Raw genomic sequence first — 9,845 nt, 5'->3', positions numbered from 1 at the left:
TAGCCTTCTCGTTTGTAACTCCACTGTAAACTTCGAGCACCTAGGCTCAGGAATAAAGTCATCAACCGACCGCAACTGGACGTAGGGCACGTTGCCTGAACCAGTATAAATCATGTGTTATTGAGTGTTAGGCCACCTCCGATCACAACGTACATCAAAACAACAAATATTCACTAATTGGTCACATTCTGCACCGATAGTTGGCGTCATCCATGGGGAAGACGTTGTACGTTCAACACTTTTTGGTCATCGGATGGCCCACCTTTCCGCTAACCTCGCCATGGCGGGCTCGGGCGATATGATTCGCTTTGGCTCATTGGAGTTCCCCGCACTCTCGCCCGTCGGGATGCGGGTTCCACCCGTCTTCGAGCCATCCTAGGCCTTCCTCTTCGGAAGCCTGAACTTCGTCGCCGACCGGCTCGGCGTACTACACCTCCACGAGGAGACCCACGACCCAGCACCCATCGGAGAGACGTCCTCCATCGACTCCGGGACGCACGACTTTGATGGCGCGGCATCTGCGCTTCATTCCGAGCAAACTCTCTGCTCAAACCTCGCTGTAAGTAATATGCGTACTACTACTCGCTCTTTATTTACCATCTCTCACCAATCACCCGGAGGGAATGTATCGCCCACGCCACAAACACCATATGATTGGTTCCCCTATGTCCTCGCGTCCTCCATGGAAGCATACGCTCGAGGGCTCCGAAGGATGCTGTCACCATCCCCCCTCATGTCCGAGTTTGTGGGAATGGCAGGCTGTGTTCCTGCCATTTCCCACAAACTCCCGGATGGTGAGGGCGAGAGCGACGGTTCCAGCATCGGTGATGTGGTGCCCTACCACTGTCCGTCCTGGGAGTGCGCTATGGCAGACGCTCTGGGACAACCGCCGATGGTCATGGAGTCTGCGCAAACTCACACCCCTCCGGACCCACGTGCAGGGGCCCTCGCATCTGCGCAAGCACACGCCGAGGAATTATGACAATGACTGCAGAACCAGCCGCCGCCTGCACCGGCACCGCCAGTATAGCCCGTTGCGCCCCATGTGCATGGCCCGACGGGCGATGCCCGGGGTCGCACCCGTCAGGTCCAACACGACATCATGAACGAGGGGAATGATCTCCCTCAATTCACCTGGGCTGGCCAGAACATCGCCGCTGCCACGATGCTTCTGCGCAGCGTTGTCGAGCCCGTCGACCCCTAGGAGTGGGCAGTCTACCGAAACCTCTGGGTTCTAGTAGAAGCCACCGCCGTCCAATAGGCGAAAAGCTCCGCGTCGCGACTCTGACCCGCGCCCTCTCTCCCCATAGGGGACAAGGACGCACCAGATGGATCGCTCCATTCACTCGCCGCCGTAGCTGTTAGGCCTGGCTCGGGGTGTGGCAATCGCGCCACGGTCCAACCTGGCGCCTGCTCCATGCCAACCACCGGTACACAAGCGGTCCGATCCGCACCAGGACGCCCGCAACATCATCGACAACCGGCGTCAGGCTCGACGTGATAGCGACGTCCACCGTGTGGTACCAGGCGACACGGATCCTGGCCAAACCCCTGAGGGCTCGAGGCCATAGGCCTTTAGCCGGCGTATCCAGAGAGCACTGTTCCCACAGCATTTCCGGCCGCCCACCAACATCACCAAATACACTAGGGAGACCAACCTAGGCATTTGGCTCGAAGACTTCTAGCTCGCCTGTCAGGCTGGAGGAGGGGATGATGACTATTTCATCATCCAATACCTTCCCATATGCGTGGGGAACATGTTTGGGCATGGCTCGAATTCCTTCCGCACGACAACATCCGCGACTAGACAGACCTTAAGAGGGTCTTCGTTGGGAATTTCTAGGGGACGTATGTCCGCTCGAGAAACTCCTAGGACCTCAAGAGCTGTCACCAGGAGCCCAACGAGTCCCTATGGGATTACATCCGTAGGTTCTCCCAACGATGCAACTCCCTCCCCGATGTCGTCGACGCAGACGTCATTAGCGCGTTCCTCTCCAGGACAAACTACGAGTCCCTAATCCACAAGCTTGGCTGCTTGAAACCCTGTACCACCCACGACCTGCTCGACGTTGCCACCAACCACGCCTCTGGCGAGGAGGCGGTCGGAGCGGTCTTCGGTGGAGGCCAGGACAAGCTCAAAGCCAAGCGCACGGACCTGGATGAAGGCCCCTCCACACAGAGGGGCAAGAAAAACAAAAAAGATTGACGCCGGTCGGACAGCCCCATGCTGGTCGCCGCGACCGATCGCGCGGCCAAGCAGCCCCAGCAGGGACTGCCTGACCACTTCAACAAGCTCATGGATGGTCCATGCCCCAACCATGCCTACCCCGTCAAACACCTCTACAAGGAGTGCGAGCTCCTCAAACGTTTCCTTCGATAGGACGGTGGGCCAAAGGAGGGAGACGGCAAGGAGCCAGTAGCCAAGAGGGGAGGCTATGGTAGAACCTCTTAAATTACAGGGCCCATATGCACATGTTACTGTCCAATGACCTCTGACGACTATGCATATGTTCCTGGTAACTTAAGAAGACTGTCGGGTGTCCTCGGAGAACCCCGAATCATCCATGATTTTTTTGCGCAGGATCCATTATAGTGTCATTGCAGTATTACAACAATTTATTCATTAATATACATCGGAGTAAAATAGTGGAAGTCTTACAATAACTTAGTTACAAAATAGTTGTTTCACAAACTAAGTATGATTATTATTACAAACCATAGTAGTGGAGTGGCATTAGTAACATAAACATAACACACAAAGAAAGTGCCCTGCCCAAGGGCCACACATTTACTTGTCATCATCAATTTGAACAACAGTCATGCAGCATGGTCTAAAGCAGACCTGCTCATGAGGCTCACCTACAACAAGGATTAATGAACCCTGAGTACAAAAGTACTCAACAAGACTTAACCAGAATAAAAACTGATAAGACTCAGGAATGTAGGCTCAGGGATCTAAGGTAAGGCTTTAGCAATAAACAAGGTTCTTTTGCGTAAAAGCTCTTTAAAAAGATTCTTTCTTTCAACATTTAATCCTTATCAAAATCATATATGAATCTGCAATGATCCGTATTGAGATCATGAACTTCATATCCAACCTTTTCTCAAATCTTCCTCAAGTTTCATTTATTAACTACGATGATGAACAGTGAGTTGAGTCTCCATAACCGAGGAGCAACGACGATTCAAACCGATTATAACCCAGCTGGGGATTACCAACCACACGACATATGCAGGTCCCTGACCTACATATACCAACCCACCCTCAGATCCTCTAAAACAAGAATGGATCCACGCCACTCGAGAATACAGTACTCCACCAATCCAGCCCATTACCACGTGAGTACATGCTACTCCCGCTATCTCTCCACTCCCAGTGCGCGAGTAGCCATTCTCATAATAGAATAGCCAAGTTAAGGCTTATCGGAGTATGTGGCTAGTACTACAAAGTCTCACCCCATGCAATTCAACAATGGATGGTTCTTAATCGACACAGGCGGAAAGAACCCGCTCACAAGACATCCATGTCCTATGGCTCTCATACACCGAGTCCGCCCGGTCTAGATTTATTACTCCACATGCTCATATCTCATGATAACACAAATAACCAGTCGTATCCAAGAAACCATTTATATCTCACAGGTGACAGATAATCACCTGACTTTTATCATTCTAAGCATGGCTAAGCATAATTAAGCATTCTTGGATTGAAACGGGTAACAAGGTTGATATGGAAAAACAAGGTTGGTAATGCACCAATTAGGTTTTCACTCAACTCCTAATCACTTAATGCAGTATTTGAAAGCAAAAGCGATATAATTTGTAAAACACAAGGTAGGTTTAAATGCATTCGGGGCTTGCCTTGATTGTTGGAAAAGTTAGGTTCCGGGGACGTTCCACAGATATCAAATCCGACCTCAACAGACGGATTAACTTCCTCAACAACTTGATTGACTACCACGTTCTCGCTTTCATTCACTACACGAGGTAACAATGCAATGTTTAATATGATGCGAGATATAAAACATGATGCTTGACAATGGATGCAAAAATTAATAACTTGAATACAACTTTCCTTCGCGGTATAGTTGCAAACCAACAACTAACTAAACCTTCTTTAGTGGTTACTTAGATTAACACTAATGACCTTAGTACCAAGGATCATTTTATACTAACGACCCAAGGTCATCACTCAATCCAAAATTCAAACAAAACCTAAGTCATTAAGGTTCACTATTTGCTTTTATGAATTAATTATTTAATTCAAAATTATGAAATAAATCAACTTCTTCCAAATGAGCTCAAAATTTTTGTGAAGACTCATCATATGATAACTAAGTGGCAAAACAATTTTCATAATTTTTGGATAATAATTTAAGCCTAGAAAAATCATGGAAACCCATTTATTAGTTAATTTGAGCAATTTTATCACATTCAAAATGTACTAAAAAATAAGATTTAATATTTTTCCTAAATAGTTTACATCTCAGAGAGGTCACACAAAAATTTTCATAATTTTTGGAGCTCTATTTAATTCTACACAAAATAAACAAAACACAACACTATTTAAACAATTCTAAAAATAGAAAATTCATTTTCAAACTAACTGTCACTGACAGAGTGACCCCACATGTCGGCACAGTGTTCCCGCGCTGACCACGGTGGCGAGGCTTGCTGATCGGTGATTTCTCGCCGACGATGAGGTCTCCGGCGACGGCGAAGGTACTATCATGATCCCTACGACAAGGCACACCTATTGGTGGCACTAATTGCACCAATCACTGCACAACTCGAGCTTGACGCCGGCCATGGCGGACACGGTGGTGCGGCTATGCTATGCCAGTGAAGTGAGGCTAGTAGTGGTTAAACAAAACGCTTGGAAGGACTCAGTAGCTCACCCCAAACATGCCCGAGCTAAAAGAGGAACCGAAGGAGCAATAGAGGAGCTCATCGTCGATCAAGGCAGGTACGGTGGCTCAGCTGGTGTCGACGGCGGTGTTTCGGTGGCTACGGTGGATGAAAGGATCAATCAACAAGGCACAAAGCATCACGGCAACATGGCAAAGCTAGAACTACGCTGAGCAAGAGCAAAGACACACCATAGAGTGCTGGCCATGGTGACGCACACTCGACGGCGATGCTGCCGGCCACGAGGAAGAAAGGCAACGCATAGCACGGTGAAGTCAGGCTTCAAGGACTGGTCAATTGGTTTCACAAGGAGCAGGCAAAGCTATGATAGGCTTTGTTGCGACTGGGAAGACGGTACGGCAACGGCACGAGCTCGACGGAGCAACGACAGCTCGACGGGAAAAATAGAGGAGAAGAACGGCGACGGCGCAGGCTTTATAGCACGGCCAAGGACACGGAGATGACACGCAACAGCTTCTCCACGCCAATGTGAAGCTAAAGGTGGCCACGAGCGCGATTGGAACGCGGTGGAAGATCACCGATGGTGAGGTGTCGCCCGCGGGTACTGTTCCAGGTAATTACCGAATTGCCACTTGATTTAAATCACAAATTTCTCCCAAATTTGTATGGTAACCCAAAAATCTTGAAAAATAAAAGTTGTTCCAAATTCAAAGTTCTACAACTTTGCTTTAATAACCATACTCTAATTCAATCTACATTTTGAAATGAAAGTTTAAAATCAAAAGGGGGCACTTTAAGAATTTAACCCTTTTCAAATTACTTCAATTTTTATATAACAACTTTGAAAACTCCAAAAACCAACTTTGTACAAAATGACAAGCTCTACACTTTTCCTTTTAGGCTCAACCCCAAAATGTGCTTAGATTTTGAATTAGGTTTCTAGGGTAGAATTTAAATGCTGAAATTTAGGGTTTTCGGAAATCCAATTCGACACAAATGTTTTGAAATTGATTCATCCATACAAGTCAACACATATCATCATAAAAATAAACTTGTTTTAGTGAATGCATATCAAAATTTTCACTAACACCAAAAATGATGTGCAATGCATATGATGACATGGCATGTTTTAGGGTTTAAAACACCAGAGGTGTTACAATCTTTCCCCCTAAAAGAAATCTCGTCCCGAGATTTAAAGTCCGAGGGTAAGTAATGGAAAAGGAAATGTGTCAAGCAAAACATTCAAAACCTATCCATAAAATAGCTAAGGTCCCTTTACAAACATGATTTACAACCACAGAGCACAACTAAAATTATTCTATATTGATGCAAGAAATTCCGGAAACTGTTCTAGCAATAAATCTTTGGATTCCCAAGTAGCTTCTTCTTCGGAATGTTGATTCCATTGTATCTTGTAGAACTTGATTGTTCTCGTTCATGTGACATGGTCTTTCTGGTCCAGAACTCAGATAGGATATTCGGAATAGGTCAAATTAGGTTCAAGTTCAACTCCTTCAACCTCAACATTCTGATTAGGCACTTGAATACATTTCTTTAATTGAGAAACATAGAACACATCATGTACAGCTAAGAGATGTTCTAGTAACTTCAAGCGATATGCCACCTTTCCACACCTCTCCAAAATTTGAAATGGTCGAATATAATGAGGTGCCAACTTGCCTTTAACACTGAAACGAGTAACTCCCTTCATTGGTGATACTTTCAGATATACAAAATCTCCCTTGTTAAACACCAATGGTCTACGTCGTTTATCCGCATAACTCTTTTGTTGGGACTGAGCTATCTTTAAATTACTTTGTATCTGCCTAACCTTCTCTTCTGTTTCTTTCACAAGGTCAACTCCAAAGAACCATCTTTCCCTAGGTTCAGCCCAATTTAGTGATGTTCTGCATCTACGACCATAGAGTGCTTCAAACGGAGCCATCTTAATGCTCTCTTGATAACTATTGTTGTATGAGAACTTAGCCAAAGGCAAACATTCATCCCACTTATTGGAATAGTTAAGGACACAACACCTTAACAAATCTTCAAGTACTTGATTTACTCTTTTAGTCTGACCATCAGTCTGTGGATGATAAGCGGTACTATATAGAAGTTTGGTACCCATCGACGCATGCAATTGTTTCCAAAAGTTGGAGACAAACTGTGTACCTCTATCCGACACAATGGTCTTTGGTACCCCATGTAAGCTTACTATTCGTGCTAAATACATCTTGGCATATTGGATAGTGGGATATATACTCTTGACTGGAAGAAAATGTGTTGACTTAGTCGATCTACAATAACCCATATCGAGTCAAAACCTTTTGATGTCTTGGGTAGAACAACAATAAAGTCCATACTAATATCCTCCCACTTCCAAGCTAGAATAGGCAATGGCTATAACTCTCCAGCAGACCTCAAATGTATAGCTTTCACTTTTTGATAAGTATCACACTTGACTATATATTGAGCAATCTCAATCTTCATTTTGCTCCACCAAAATCTCTGTTTCAAGTCATGGTACATTTTATTACTTCCCAGATGAATAGATAACCTGGTCGTATGTGCCTCTTCAAGAATTGACTGTCGCAACTCAGGAACCTTTGGTACCACTAAACGATTCTTGAACCATAGCACACCTGCATCATCGATTATGAAGCATGCTGCTTTTCCCTTCCTGACTCTTTCTTTGATATGGGCTATACCCTTGTTTTCTTTCTGAGCGGCAATAATTTGGTCTTGAATAGTTGACTCAACAATTACATTGGTCAAACTACCTTGTTGAATTACTTCCATATTCAACTTTTCCATCTCTTGACATAAAGTCAGATCCATTGTTTTTACTGCCAGGCAATTGCAATAACTCTTATGACTGAGTGCATCTGCAACCACATTTGCCTTACCAGGATGGTAATGCACCTCCAAGTCATAATCTTTAATCAATTCCAACCATCTTCTTTGCCGCATATTCAATTCTAATTGAGTAAAGATATACTTTAAACTCTTGTGATCTGTATAAATATGGCAAGTATTACCAAACAGGTAATGCCGCCAAATCTTCAAAGCATGGACAACTGCTGCTAACTCCAGATCATGAGTTGGATAATGTTCTTCATGTTGCTTAAGTTGTCTGGAAGCATAGGCAATGACTCAACCTTCTTGCATCAATACACATCCAATACCAATATCCAAAGCATCATAATAAATGTCAAACGGCTTCTCAATATCTGGCTGTGCTAACACTGGTGCAGTGGTTAATAATCTCTTCAAAGGCTAGAAAGCTTCTTCACACTCAGGTGACCAGACAAACTTGGCTTTGTTCTTCAACAATCCAGTGATGGACTTGGATATTCTAGAGAATTCTAGAATGAAACGACGGTAATAACCCGCCATTCCCAAAAAACTTCGAACCTGATGAATAGTGGTTGGTGGTTCCCAATCTAGTATATCCTTAACTTTGCTTGGATCTACTACAACTCCTTCAGCTGATAAGACATGTCCTAAAAACTATACTTCCTTTAGCCAAAAGTCACACTTACTGAACTTGGCATATAACTGATGTTCTCTTAGGCGGGTCAGAACAATTCTAAGATGTTCCACATGTTCTTTCTTGTTCTTGGAATATACTAAGATGTCATCAATAAACACCACTACAAACTTGTCTAGCTCAGGCATGAATACTGAATTCATCAGATACATGAAATGAGCTGGGGCATTTGTCAAACCAAAAGACATTACCAGGTATTCATATAATCCATATCTAGTGGTAAATGTCGTTTTGGGAATATCTTCAGGCTTAATTTTAATTTGATGATAACCTGACCTCAAATCAATCTTGGAGAAAACTTTGGCTCCAGCCAGTTGATCAAAAAGTAAATCTATCCGAGGTAAGGGATATTTATTTTTAATTGTCACTTCATTCAATGGACGATAGTCAACACACAATCTCAAGGTCTCATCTTTCTTTTTCACAAAAATTGCAGGACATCCCAAGGTGATGAACTAGGTTGGATAAAACCTTTATCAATCAACTCTTGCAATTGAGTCTTCAACTCAGCAAATTCCTTGGGAGGCATTCTATAAGCTCTCCTAGAGATCGAAGCTATTCCAGGTTTTGGATCTATGTTAAACTGAACATCCCTATCAGGTGGTAGACCGGGTAAATCTTCAGGAAAAACCTCTGAAAATTCACAAACTACAGGGATATCTCTAATCTCCTTGACGGAAGTTGCACAAACTTTTTCCACTGATCTCTTTAAGATTGGAAGTTGGATAAGAAGCTGAGAATTACTATGTGGCAAACTCAACCTTATGGTCCTATTCAAAGTATCTACAACAGCTTTATGTTGATACATCCAATTCATTCCCAAGATCACATCTATATCCTGATCCTTTAGAATAATCATGGTGGTGGGAAAAATGTGCCCACCCAGGTTTATGGATACCTAGTACACCATTTCCTTAGTACAAAGACGTCCCCTAGGCGACTGTATGTAGAAACTTTCCTTTGTTTCCCCAATTGGAATTTCATGCTTTATGACAAAGGTTCTATTGATGAATGTATGAGATGCACCAGAATCAAAAAGCATAACTGCAGGATTATCGGCGATAGGAAACATACCCAGCATCATGGGTTCCCCTTCTGGAATCTCCCCAGCTTGAATATAGAAAACCCGCCCTGTCTTCTTTTCATTTTTTCCCTTCTGAGCATTTTGGTTGTTGTTCTTGTCCTGAGCTTAGCCCTATTGTTGATTTCCAGGAGCCTTCTGGAAATTTGGATTATACTACTTAGGATACGGACATTCCCTCGAGAAATGACCTGACCTCCCACAATTGAAACATGGGTAATTGTGGCCTTAGGGTGTTGGAGCACGAACACCAGGAACATTTGACTGTTGTGAGTTTGGATAAGTCATGGCAGGATGGACATTTGGTTGTTGACTGGCTTGGAACTATGGTGGATGATAAGGAGG

The sequence above is a fragment of the Miscanthus floridulus genome, chromosome 5 (assembly GCF_019320115.1).
Source record: "Miscanthus floridulus cultivar M001 chromosome 5, ASM1932011v1, whole genome shotgun sequence".
In the NCBI taxonomy this organism is placed as follows: Eukaryota; Viridiplantae; Streptophyta; class Magnoliopsida; order Poales; family Poaceae; genus Miscanthus; species Miscanthus floridulus.
The sequence above is the reverse complement of the archived record's forward strand: the minus strand, read 5'-3'. Positions refer to the sequence as shown.